The following is a 14,504-nucleotide window of genomic DNA, read 5'->3' on the forward strand; positions in this document are numbered from 1 at the left end:
AGTGATAAATATATATTTTATGTGTAACATGGAGGGGAAAACAGGCAAGAGTGTTATTTCTGTGAGCTGAATAGCTTCAAGAAAATTGGTAATGTGTGTTTTAACCAGGCAGCCCCATGATCATTTGTCTTCCTACATCCCTAAGCTAGGGAAGAAAAAGTCGACAGTTGCCATTAGTTAACATTTCTCACGTAACTAGCTCTACTTGCAAACTCTGCCACAGTAAAACAAGCACTGTGTCATCACTGTGCAGCAGCACGTAGGAAGTGCTGGCACGTCTCCACTGCAGTCCGAGGCTGTTCAGCCCAATTTAAAGTTGAGTTCTCCGCACTGTGCTGACCTGATCATTACTGCTGACGCAGGTCACCTGTAGGGCCATGCCTCCAGGTGACTGAGGCGGCAATGCAAGGGACCTGCGTTCATGCAGGACAGTTGGAGGCTCTCTGCATGGAGACAGAGATTTCTGTCTGAATTGTTTAAAAAATGCGGGAGGTGTGATAGCCTTCCCTTCATCCTCCTCTTCTAGATTTATCATGAAAAGGTCAAAATTGGAATTTGCTATTTATAGCCTCTGAACCACATATTATGAGTAAAGATCTTGCTCGTTTACCAGGGAGGTACCTGCAGACCAAGATTTTCCCCACAAGGCATTTGCGGGGCAAAATGTTGCTGGTGGAGACAGTTACTTGCAGAGCCAGGCGAGATGTGGCTTCTAAGAAACTGGCTGCCAAATTGGTCTGGCTCTGTGTTTGAAACAAACAATTTTTGAAAATCTTTTAATGAAATATTGATGTTATCAAGCGCATCAAACTAAAGGCAAATGTACCATGGTGTCATGATTAAAAAATAACAATATATTACAGGTAAACTAAGATAAATGAGTTAAGTGCTCAGTTTGCAGTGCAAATTGAAACCATATATCACAACCTTTCATTATATCACATTGCTGCTAGAGTACAGAATATGGAAGTTGATTGAATGGTAATATCAAATTAGTAGGGAGCCTTAGCCCGCTTCAGCTGATGGTGGAATCTGGAGCTAAAAAGGGATTCATTCCATAACAAAAGTTTCTTAAAAATATCTTTTAAGTGAACGGCTGATAATCAGGAAGACTGTGGCACCCTGAAATTGCCCTTCCCAGATCTATCTCACATGAAGAAATGAAGGGATCTGTATTAATTTCAAACCTCCCTTTGATTGGGTGAACCCGTCTCCGTTTTGTCTGACATTGTTGCCACAGGTCATCGCCTGGTGCGGTGTACCATGAAACAAACAAATAGAAAAAGGCACCTTCTGGCACTTGGAGTCTCACTGCCATCTGACTACTACCCTAGTGGTTCAGAATGATGAAAAGCAGAGGCTGGAGAAATCTTCGTATGGTTAGACTGGGAAAAACGAGCATGATGATCACATGTGTGGGAAGAGCAGGAGAGACAGCCCAAGTCATCTTCAGAACTCAAGAGAAAAGAGAAAGACAAGAGGTCACAATTATAGGCTAGTATCACCCTCGCTTTCACCGAGATCTGATATATTCAGTTTGTTCTTGTATGGTGCTTAGGGAAGTTCTAATTAAGGGAAGAAAGAATTTTGACACATGTGAAGCAGCAGAGATCAATATTTAGCACTATAATCAGCAATTCCTGATGGCTTGACAATGTCAGTATACACATTGTAACTATCCATTATTTTCTCAGAGAGGAGAGCCAGGCAGAGGCTAACAGGCTTACGGCACGCTATCATGAATCACATAAAGCAGTGTCTCATTCGCTTCTATTTGTCTTGCTTTTCATCTTCATTCATCCTTATAAAGAAGGCTGCACTGCCACCAGCCTGGAAACATCACCTTGCCTCTGAACTGCAACAACAAAAAGCAAAAACAGTTTCTGAAAATGTCTACTGTATAAAGTACAATAGCTACTTTCCAGAGAAATACATTTTAAAAAAGGGAGTCATGGCTGTTTACCCTCTCCAAACACACACAGTAGACCCCTTCATGTTTAAACTAAAGGGACTCTATTAGCCACTAGAAAAATATTAATTCAAAACACTTTGGGGGGAATTGATGTTTTTAGTAAATTACAGGTTTAGAATATATTGATCTTGTTTTTCACCCAAACAGTATCTTCTCCATAACAAAGAAAATCCTGATCATCACAGAGATGAACCTTTTGTTTTTGGCTGTAGAGATGGAATTGTAATAAAATACCAGAATAGTGAGTCACTTTAACTTTAGGGGTGCAAATAGATGATAGAGTTCTGTGTTCAAGTTTTTATCCCTCAAGAGATTGTTAACCAGTAAATCCTTTATGTTCACGAATGTGAACGGTTTAAGTTTACACAGCAAGTTCCCCACTCAGATTTTGGCTAAGAAGTATGTTAGTAATGTAGTCAACCAGGGTATAGTCAGATCTCTGTTTTTTAAGTTACCTATAGGGTTTTGATATAATAATCAGTGACCTAACTTTAGCACACTTCATGTCAATGCAAAATAAAATACACATTCTAAGGCTATTCACTTGATTTTAAGTTAATTGCAATCTATTGCTTCATTTAACTACTTATAAAGTGCTTTTGTTTTTTCTTTTAATATTAAAATTGTGTCAGTTCTGGTCAATTTTTAAACATTAATTACCAGAAAAAGTGATTTCAAGATTTATTTTTGCATATTAGATTTTCATTGGCAGACATATACCTGGATGACTTATAGAAATAAATATGCCGTAAAGTGTGATGGTATAATTTGACTCCAATTTACATACAGGACATGATTTCCAGCATTTTCCATAACATTCACAGACATGCGGCCTGCAATGTATGACTGTAGGTGGAAGTGGTGACCTGGCGTCTTGCATTTCAAACTGTCAGCTGATTCTCACTGCCCTCTTCCTGTTTAAGTGAGATGCTGACATAAGCTCACACACTGACTGTCCCAAGTAGCACTAATTAAGGGCTGTCCAACTGTGCTTTCTGTTGAGCGGTTTGCTCCAGTGGGTGACAGGAAACAGCCTGAGCTCTGTCTGCAGAATGACATAACAAAGAAGTTTTTTTTTTTTTTTTTCTTTTTTCGAAAAGAACACAGATCTGGTGGGCTGGATAAAAAGACCTAAGAGAAATCTAACTTGCTATTTGTTGCTATGAATACATAATTTTGAATGAAAAAACTTGCTAAGTCACTGTTTATGGCCAGTTTATGAGGGGGCTGTTCTTGCTAGAATTAGTAATAATTATACACAAAGAATATGAATTAACAGGAACTTGGGGACTGAGCATTACTCTCATTCAAAAGGTCATCAATAAATCTCTTTTTAAAAATGGTGGTCAAATGTGGTTGGTCTGGTGTAGCGGCATTATTTGTGTCTTGGAGAATTTAGCTTAAAAATCAAAGCCTTGGAAGTAATGACTCACAGTACGACTGTGAAAGTAAATTTGTTAGCAGCTGTTAGCAGCCAGGTTGATTAAGAAAGTTTGAACAACAACAACAAAAAGAGAGAGAAAGAGAAGCCAAAACAAAACCCAAAATTTCCACAAATGAAGAACTGTAACATTAGTTCCTTCTCTGCATTTGTTTTCCTTAAAACTCCAGTGTATTTGAATCTGAGATTTAGTGTTTCTCTCCACTTTCTCTAAAAATAACTCCACATAGAGTCTTAAGAAAAGAATATATAAGTGAGACAATGTTTCCCCAGGGTATTATATCATTACTTGGAAGTATAAGCGATAAGCATGGAAATGTGGTTAAAACTAAAAGGTGGGGGGAACACCAGATTGTGTTCTTAAGGCGTTACTGTGTATTCTAACAAGGGTATCATCAAAATCCTTCCAAAATCTTCCAGAAGACAGGGGCCTTAGACACAGAACACTGAGAGCAGTTGATTTCCTGACAGTCCTAAGCAATAACGCCTCCTTGGTTGCTGTGGTGTGTTTGAGAAATTGGCTGGTCCACTACTGTCCTTTTACAATGCTTTCATTTAATTGTAATCCAAAGATCAAAGGTCTGTACTCTTTAACCAAATTCCAATGTCTGCCAAATTCAATAGCTGTCATTCTTATAGAAAAAGGCAGTGTAATATGTGTGTCCTGATCTAATTTTATAGAAAAAGACACAATTTACATACTGTTTATTTAGTTAAGTCCCTAAAATCAATACCTTTGTCTGTACCTCTTTTGTTTAAAATACATCATGACATGGCAAACTGCTATATAAATGAATTTTTCTAAACCACACGCATTGTTAATGTTTCTCTATTGCACACTCAAAAAAGAATAGTTGAAATCATAGCATTTTATAGATCAACCTAAATGTATTTTAATATTGGATTACTAAAGAATGTTAAGTTTTACATTTCTAAAATTATAAATTTCGTTTGAAAAGGTCAGTCATTTTCCTGAGCCACATTTACCAACAGAACATATTTCAACCATTGAAAGAAAAGGAAAAGTGGTTATGTTCACTATTAAGAGAAAATAATCCTTAAAAATGTATGTCTGTAACAAACAATTGAAAACCCAAAGGACAATGAGCTCCTGAAAGTTTCAGATGGAATAGCAATATTCTCAAGGAAGGAAAACCCCCTTGGGATTGATAAAAAATAAATCCATTCAAATAGTTATCTTACAGACTAATCTGCAATTCACCACACTTAAGGAAGAAACATGGTTTTGCTTTAAGTGTTATAGCCACAGACATCTCTTTACTGACATTCCTATGCTCATGGTAATATTTCTTTGAAATGGGAAGCGAATGATTATCTTTTGAACAATTTTTTTCCAACTCTAAGAATAGCTATTTATGTATTAATTTTGCATTTCTAATGGCATGTGGCTTTTATATTTTGATTAGCTCTTTAGAATAATTCCCTTCCTTCATTGTCTCTAGTATGTAACCATCATTAGTTAGCAAAGTTAGGCAGTATGGATTTAAGGGACACATGTACACCTGATTAGGGGTGGAGACCAAGTGACAGTGACTATTTAAATCTGTGTGTGAAGACCCACACAGTCAGTCATGCCTTTAGTATAATTTAATACTTCTGTGCTTTAAAAAGCCTAAAGTTTAGCAATGGGTTGAGGGCAGGGTGAGGACTTGATAATGTGGGTGGATGTTGAAACCACGATGTTGTTCATGTGAAACCTTCATAAGATTGTCTATCAATGATACTTTAATTAAAATAAAAAACCCCTAAAGTTTAATGTTGTTTCCATTTCAATTCAATTCATCAGACCTAAAGGGTCAGTATATTTATATAAGTTCTCTTTTCACATAAGATATGGAGTATTTAGGTTTCTGGTAACTTAATTTTTTTAGAAATAACTTTTCGAAGCTGAAATGAGACTAAATCTTTAAACATATGGAACATAAGCCATCTATCCTCCACATGAAGACAATTACTAAGCCTAAATACAGCATTTTTCTCATGAGAGGGAGAAGGACTTTAAGATTGTTGATGAAGGCAGGTTCATAGGGGCCTCAAATCAGAGGTATTAATGTTTTTATTTATAGTTTGGATGTTTCATTTCTTTCCCTTGTACTAAGCCTTGATAAAATTGCTCTGCTACCTTTTAGCTTATTTTCACAAATAGTACACTCTCACTGTATTGTAATCCCTTCATTTTGGTGCTTTAGGTCCTGATATTTAAGTTCATAATCTGGCTCCAAGGTATTCTGTAGGTTAGGCTGGACATCAGGGAACTTTCCATTCTCCAATGAGGAACATCTCTTAGGTATTTCCATGCTTCGGGGAAGAGTTTGCCTAAGAACTTAAGAACATAAGTCATTTCTCTTAATTACAAGATATTTCTAAGTGGCTATAATTGCCATAGCTCACTGCGAATATAAACTTATCCACTCTCATCTTCCTAGTCATCTATCTGTTCATCTAAAAATATATTGAATATCTTCAATATGCTGAGTTGCAAAAAGAAAAATGACTGTATCAAAGTCACCATTCTCAAGGAATTCAATTCTTGCTACAGTAAAGGAGACAGTCACATAAAAAACCAAACCAAACCAAACCAAACAACCCCTCCCAAACAAAAGCTATGTTCCTATGTATTTTAAAAACATCTTGTAAATTTTGGTAGACTTGAAGTGTCAAAGTTGTCTGAGAACGTGGTGCATAGTTCTCTCTTCCTGAATCCTAAAGACTGAGTAATACTAATGTGGAGAAAAGGGTGCTGATTGTTTCCAGGCTTTTTAGCTGATTTGGGGAAAGGAGTATCTCATGGTAACTTGAGTAGAAATAGTTGCTTCTGAGGAATCCAACAGGTTGCTATTTTCCCCAGTCTCACATTGCAGAAAAATTATCCTAACGCTGAATAGCTGTGATGTTTATAATTTGCTTTCATTATATCATTTGCCACTTGTGGTTTCCCTGTCACCCTCATAGAAACAGTTGAGCCTAGCATCATCAAACTTTGACCTTTGCCAGCTGCATCAGCCACGCCTCATGGTCCGTCCCTGAGGTCCAGGCGTGCCATTTCCAAGGGCAGAGAAGGGCAATTTCCCCTCTCCTCTGTGACTGTCTTAGGTGATGCATAGCCCTCTCTGCCTTCCCACCCAACTTCCTATCCCTGTCTTGCTGCACAGTCTGGGGTCTGGGACCTATTTTGTTACTTACGACTTTATTTAAGAAAAGAAAATATTTCCCAATCTTAAAAAAATTTCCCTGGACAAATATGTTGTCCAAATAACTGGCCAAATACATGGACAATTGACAAAACCTGATGTCACTCAATGATGTGGTAGGAGACAGGCAATTGTCTCTGGCTTTTGATTTCATTACATCTGACATTCATATGCTGTGTTTAAATCATTTTGCTAGGAAATCTGTCAGGACACAAAATTGGAAAAGGGGTTGTTGCTGCCCAGTGGGTTTTTATAATTTAGTGAATGATTAAAAAGTATTTTCAAAACAAGGCAGATTATGAAAATGCAGATTATGTCATTTTTATGGTATCAGTGAAACCTCAGAGTCCTCTAAGTATTGATTCATTTATATTCAATCCTACTTTTCAGACCCTGGAACATGAATAGGACATGTCTCCTTCAGTATCACATGGGAATGGAGCTCACTGCTTCCTATACCGAAATCAGTGTTTTGTTCACTAGACCACACAGTCTTTCGTTGTGATCTAGTATCCTCCTGTCCTTCTCTTCTACCTCCTTCACCTTCCCTTCCTTCTTCTTCCTTCAAGGATCCATGTTCTTTTTATTAGACATGTTTGCTCATTTCCTTGGATTTTTTTCAAAGCTTAATTGGTGAATTAGCTCTTACTGCTTGTTCTGGGACCAATCCATCAGATGATCTGAGAGCAGTTCTTTTCATTCCCAGTAGGCAATAAGAATGAAAGAGCTAATATCACTTAAAATATTTTTTTCTTTAGAAACTAATTCACATGTTAATTTTGCATGATATAGACTATTTTGTCCATTACTTTGATATAATGCTATCATTATTTGGGGCTTGACTTAATACTTGAAGTGGGCAAAGGAAATTGGGTTTACCGATTGAACCAGGAAGAATTCTTTCCTGTCACCATTAATAATTCAAAGAAGAGGACCATGTTAAATGAGAAGACATTTCTCTGTGAAAGAAGGGTAAGTAGGGGTCTGAGTATCCCCCCTTATTTGATCCATTTGACAGATTGTTTCAAATCTGAAGTCTTGAGATTTTGCTGATTATAAGGTCATATTTAAGCTGGAAAAAAACTGTTTTAATCTATACCTAAGATGCCAGTGCATAGTTATTAAAATATGATTACATATTACACTGTCTTCAAAGAAAGAAAGAAAAGAAGAAAGAAGGAAGGAAGTTGGGAAGGAAGGTGACCAGGTCAGCTGTTGAGCTGGGCATTTCATAGGCATTGTTTCTAGGCAAGGTAGATATTATTATATTCACTATACAGATGAAGAACAAAAGACTAGACAATTCAAGTGCTTTGCTCCAGATTGCATAGACAGTAATTGCTGAATGCTAAACTGGGCTCTGTCTGACTTTTGTCTATAAAAGTGTTTCTTTTTATACTAGGATTCATGAGTAAATATTTTGAGAGGCCTAGTAAATGAAGCGTGTGAAATACTCAAACCAAACAATAGGACTGTGGCAAATTTCAGAATTCTGAATAAAAAAATTTGGCTTCAGAAATTTTTAAAATCCTGTGCTGGCTAATGGAAGTGTTCCCTGGTCCCTCTAGGTCTGTTTACTTCTATAGCACTTCGTGCATACCCTTTCATCTAATGCTATACTCTATGCAATTGCCTATATATTTGCCTTTCTCTTACTATCAACTATGTATTGGTAGGAATTATGCCTAGCTTGCTCAACATTGCATCTCTAATATTGTGTGTGGCATCTACAACAGAGTATGTATTTGTCGAATGAATGAGGCAATGAGTAAATATTAAATGCAAACTTTTTTCTTTACACATTTATATATATTCCTTTGGAAAATATTTAACTCTTCCCATGACTCCTGATTAAATAAATGAGGACCTTGTTAAGCTTTTGGAAACAAAATATTTTGTGTTCGTTCTAAGTAAGCTGCTGGACATTTAGAACTTGGATGTTATTTGTCAAAATTTGGTCAAGAAGACTGAAAGCACTAGGTGTTTAAAAAAACATTTTTAAGGAAGGATTTAAATTTAGGAGCTTGAAGTCAAGTGGAAGAGCTGAGGATGGGGTGGTAGCCTTGGAGAGCTGTTTCTAGATCTCAGAAAATCAGAAATTTTGTGGCAGTGGCAGAGACCCACAGCCAAAGGACTCTGTTGCCTTCAGTATGAGAGGGGTGAGATATGAGAGACCTTGTGGATGCTACTTACAAATCCCCAGTGACTGCACATTACTCCTGAAAGAATAATAATGGCTTTCTCTTCAGTCTTCCTAATTTTTTGTGAGTGCCTCTCTCAAAGAGAGGGTGTCTTAGATTCCTGTGGCTGCTGTAGCTAATTATCAAACATGTGGTGCCTTAAAACAACAAGCATTATTCTCTCATAGCTCTGCAGGCCAAAGTCTGAAATGGGTTTCACTAGACCAAAATTGATGTGCTGGCAGGACCGTACCTTTTCCAGATTCTAGGGGCAAATCCATTTTCTTGACTCTTACGGCTTCTGGAGAATAGCCCTACTCCTTGGTTCACAGGCTTGCATCGTATCACCTTTTTCCTCTTCCTATTTCCTTTCATCACACTGGCTTCTTTTCCTTGTGTTTCAAATGTCCTTCTGCTCCCTCTTATAAGGTGTGTACAATTACATTTAGGGCCAACCTGGACTACCCAGAATAATCTCATCTCATGTTCTTAATTTAATAACATCTGCAAAGTCCCCATTTCCATATAAGGTTAGACTCACAGGTTCCAGGATTAGGTCCTGATATCGGGGAGTGGGGTGCTAGTGGGAAGAACCGATATTCAGCGGTATAGGGGAGCTCATACAAGGAAGTGAAAAAGAATGCTGGTTATACAGCAATCACTACCCAGCAGAGAATTCAGTTAACAGTGAGTTGTCAATGAAGTTAATGGACTTTGATTTTGGGGCTAATAGAAGGTATGTGCCGTGTGCAGAGGAGACCATATTTCTGTTCTAGTCTGTATTGGTTAGATCACATAGACATCAGTGGTTTTAATTCTGAGTGTAACTATTAAATTTTTTTTTTTTTAACCTGAGTGATTCAAAGGTAGAATGGAAGTAACCAGTAGTTTTAGTTCGACCTTTGTTTCTGCTTTTACTGCCCCTTGGGCTGTCTTCCCCTGGGTCTAGCAAGCTCCTCCATTTTCCGTCCTCACCAGAACACTTCCACAGTTGGCATCTTAGTCCTCTGCATCATTCTCTGTCTGACCATGCTCCCAGAACATCTTTATTTTACGGGCATCATTCTTTCCAGTAGAAATAAGCAAAGAATGAGTACCTTTTAAATTTATCTCTGCCTTAGTTGCTTATATGTTCCAAGAAGAGGATTTTATGGAACATCTGAAGACAGAAATCGCATCACAGTGTAAAACTAGTCACAGTAGTCGTGGGAGTTCCTACCTGGGAGATTTGGGTTCACAAGAGTTTCAATAAAAGATGGACAATGGTTTATTAGGACTGAGTGCCTTTGGGTGGTGGTGATTGCCCAGACACCCTCCCTTGCTGATGCAAATTCTGGTCCATTTCCAGGGAAGATGCTATGCTTTTTTGTGCAAAATGTCACTGAAAAGGTGGGTATTCCTATTTTTGTGTATCACTATTGCTCTGCTCTCCTTTTTATAGTTAGTCTACTTCTGTTTGCCATTCAGGAGTTTCTTGATAACATTATACTCTTTTCACTGACTGCAGTCCTCATGAGGACAAGGATTTTATCTTTTATCCTGTTGTGCCAGGGCCAAACACAGTGCTTGACCAATTGTTGAATGAATGAATAATTATTTGAGTATCCTAAAATCACTTAATCCCTATTCCTGGGGGTTAGGTACAGTGGACATTTGGAGAATGTTTATTTGCTAGGCTTTTTCATAGAATTAAAACACACATCAAATATGTAGAAAAGGCATATTTTGGATTTGTGGCAAACTAATACATGTTCTTATACTAATTTAGTATTAAAAAGTCTTTGTGAATTATCTTGTTGTCTCATCAGACTTCTCCTCTTGTATTTATGAAACCATCATTATTCACCTCATCTCAGAAGCCAGATAAGCTTTATAAGGGTCCAGGGTTCAATTGCTGACAAGTCCTATAAGTTAACATAAATGCATTTTTAAAAAAAATGGAGCCAACATAAAACATTGGAAATTTCACATCAAAATCTGAATTTCCAGCTTACCTTGGAAAACTAGAAATTTATCAACACTGAACGTTCATATGCGCATTGCAAAAATGAGGTGAAGATGAGGAGTGGATTCCCTTATTGGATGGAGCCCATGTCCCCAGCTTGCCATGAGCCCCTGCACTCACATATAATTGAAATATGGATGGATAGTGGTTTTTGTTTATTGTTGACAACAATTTAGAAAAAGGTTTCCAAAGAAAGTGAATTCTCATTTCTATTTATTGTGTAGAAACCAATCCAAGACAGGTGTCTAAAGTCACCAGGAGAAACGAACCAAGACTTTCATGGCATTTTTATACAGTGCGGGCATGATTTACCCTGGTCTCCCTTCTGCTGCCCTTGCCCTCCTTGGAATTCTGATTGGTGGGATTGTCTCATATCATGACTTTATAAATGTCACCCCCCTGACAGAAACAACTGCATCCCATGGTTCCTACTTCTCTCTCCATTTTCTGCTGGTATTGTTCTCCCCATTTCTCACCAAACTTCAACTACTGAGCTTTTACTCCCATGAGTAAGTTGAAAATATCCCAGTAAACCCTTCACATATGTTCTTGTCCCCCAGTTTGCTAAAAATCTTCTCATCTTTCTGGTCTCATTTTCATTCTTCCTCCTGGAAATTTTTCCTGTCCACACAGTGTGAAATGAAAATGAGCCTCCTCTCTCATGGCCATTGATTAGTTTCATTGCATCCATCAGAATTTATAATTAGATATTTATTAGTGTATTTACTTTCTACCCTATAATACTTCAAGCTACATGAGGCTAAGGCTCATGTGTGTTTTGTATGCTATGTGGTATTGTATCTATCATATACATTAAATATTTTGAATGAATGAATGTATATTATATGGACAAGTAAATATGGAGTTCAAAAATGGTGAACTTTGCATGATTTCAGGTTTCCGATGCTAATATTTTTCACTGTAAGAACAAGTGATTTCTAAAATACTGAGTATAGAGTATGAAAAATGCTTCTTTTGAAATGTCTGTAATAAACAAATGCACGTTGAAGCAACTCCTAGTTGAGGCAATAAGATATACTGAATCATAGTATCCTATTTTACAGATGAATGCAGGTCTGTGTTTCTCCCTTTTTCAAATGGGAAATGTAATCCCACTTGGGAAACATTGCAAATCTGTAAGCATGCAAATAATCTCAGTCTGGTTGTGCTCATAAAGAATTTTCAGTTTAGCAAATACATAGAGACCCCTTTGCATTGCTTGGAATTTTTTCTTATAGAACTGAAACTTTTCTTTCCAAGTAAAGCAAATTTGATTAGGGATAGTTATGCATTGATATTTTGTAGTCTTCCTTTTTTTATGGTGATGAAATTAGGAAATAACTTGGCTGGGCTAGAGTTCTACTGGTGGGTTTGCTGATCAACATTGTTCCCTGAATTCTGTGAAATTATATCACTGGCATGTAGAATCAGTTTTTCAAGGATAGCTGCCATGGACAAAGAGTACAATATGCTTACATTTCCTGGGGGGAAAACCCTCTCTATATATACATTTGCACTGAGGCTTAAGGTTTTAGTGCTGATTACAAAAAATTTACTTTGAAATTTTCCATTGATACCTGAATGCATTTAAGTGTTTTTATTTCTCAGAGTGTTTCTAGTGAGTGGAGATTCAGAATCAGAGGATCTTCGTTTAAATCTTAAATAGAAGAAAAAGTCAATGAAGGTCAAGCTCTTTCACTTTGTCTCTTGCAGGTGTGATTTCATTTAATCCGTGCTGCTGACCCTACATTTTTTCATGTGTACGTATGTAAGTATATATATTCATATCTGTAATATTCTCTTCTTGATTTTGTAATGAAGTATTTTCAAAAGAAATTGAAATAATTTAAAGTATTCTTTTGGGGAACAGCTATCAGAAAAAGCTGTTTTAGTACTTCTTTCTGTTGCTTCCCATTACAACAGCACTCTAAATTAAGAATAGTTTGGGAAAAAATCAGCTTCCTTGGTGACTTCAGTTTTAGATTGTTATCTTGTGGGGAATCAAATATAAGCTAGGTCAATAAAATGTATATAAATTCCACCAGAGCAGTGGTTTGTTTTGTTTACTACTATATTCTCCTTACTAAGGAGAGTGCTTGGCACATAGAAAGTACTCAACACTATTTATCGAATGAATGCATTTTTTTTCGTCTCTGGCCCAGATTGTCCTTATTAGTTGGTGATACTGTGTGCTGGTGACAATGGTAAAGCTGAGAAAATGGGTTCCTTCAGCTGACGGCCCAGGCTTCCCATAGGCAATAACAAGATCTTGTTGAAACGGACTGAGTCAACAACCCTGGAAATCTTTGGGAATATCTGCACAGAGAATGATAATCTTTGCTAATGTGTGTATAGCAAATTACTCTTCTAAGGACTACTTATATTACATGTTACCTTCACAACACCTGAATCTAGAGGTAAGAAATGTTCTTCACTTTACAGAAGAGAAACCAAAACATAGAGAAACTAAGTGACTTGCCCGTGGTCTTGCATCTAGTAAGGGGCAGAAGTTGGCACTAGAATCCTGCATTCTTAATTCACTGTGCTATTGTGCTTCCCCAACTTGAGGAATGAGGGTTTGGAAATATATTAACTTAAATATTAAAGAGAAGCAGATACATTTTAAACCCCAGGTTAAAGATGGGCATATCAGTTCCAGGTACTTTATAATGGAAAAACCATCTTCGTGATGACCTGTTTCATCATTTCCATGCATGCTGATCCAGACGTGTTTGAATACACACCTGCATGAATACCCAGACATATAAAATACACATATACATATATATATATGTTCATATATATATAAGATTTTACCAGTTAAGTGTTTGACTATAAGATTTTTTGGATCTCATTTATTCTTTGTGTGTGTGTATATGTGTGTGTATACTGGTTTTTGAAAAACTCTTAGTGCAGATTTTCAAACAGGAAAAATAAATAGCTATAATCACCCTGCCTAAATAATAAATTGTGTTATTAAAAAATTATAAAATTAATAATTGAATATATTTAGTAAATTAAAATGGTTTAATAAAAATAAAAACCTCTCTCCCCCCACAGTAAATCCCAAACTTACATGCCTTGAATTTATTTGTTTACTCAGTTTGATCAAGAGTTATCAATTTTTTTGTAAACTAGAGAGCCTTTTAAATAAAATTTAAAATTTATCAGGAGAGAATCATTATAATAGATTCAGATTTACATGAATATATTGTACATCTTAAAATTTCACTCTTAAGAAAACAAAGTGTTTAATTGTATGGATATATCACATATTAATTATCCAGTCTTTTATTGATTGACATTTTGGTTGTTTGTACAAAATTAACTGCAATGTTATAACTCTTCTGGGGCTGCTTGTGTATATGTATTTTTGTATAAATATGTTGCAAATTCTTACAGTAGATTTTCTCAATTTAGTAGTATAACGTTTTTCACTTTGAGAAATATTGCCAAAATTATTCCTAAGAAGTGACATTGATTTATTTGCCTACCAATAGAATATGGGAATCTCAAGCCAAGTTAGCAATACATTTATGATAAACTACCTGTCTGATAGACAAAAATTGCTATCCTACTTTGGTCATTTAATTGTGAATGAGTTTGAACATCTCATATGATTATTATTTTTCTCTCACCGTAAAATTCTTTTGCTCATTTTCATTGGGTTGTAAGTTCTTATCTTACTGATTTA

This window comes from Manis pentadactyla, chromosome 8 (genome assembly GCF_030020395.1).
Source record: "Manis pentadactyla isolate mManPen7 chromosome 8, mManPen7.hap1, whole genome shotgun sequence".
In the NCBI taxonomy this organism is placed as follows: Eukaryota; Metazoa; Chordata; class Mammalia; order Pholidota; family Manidae; genus Manis; species Manis pentadactyla.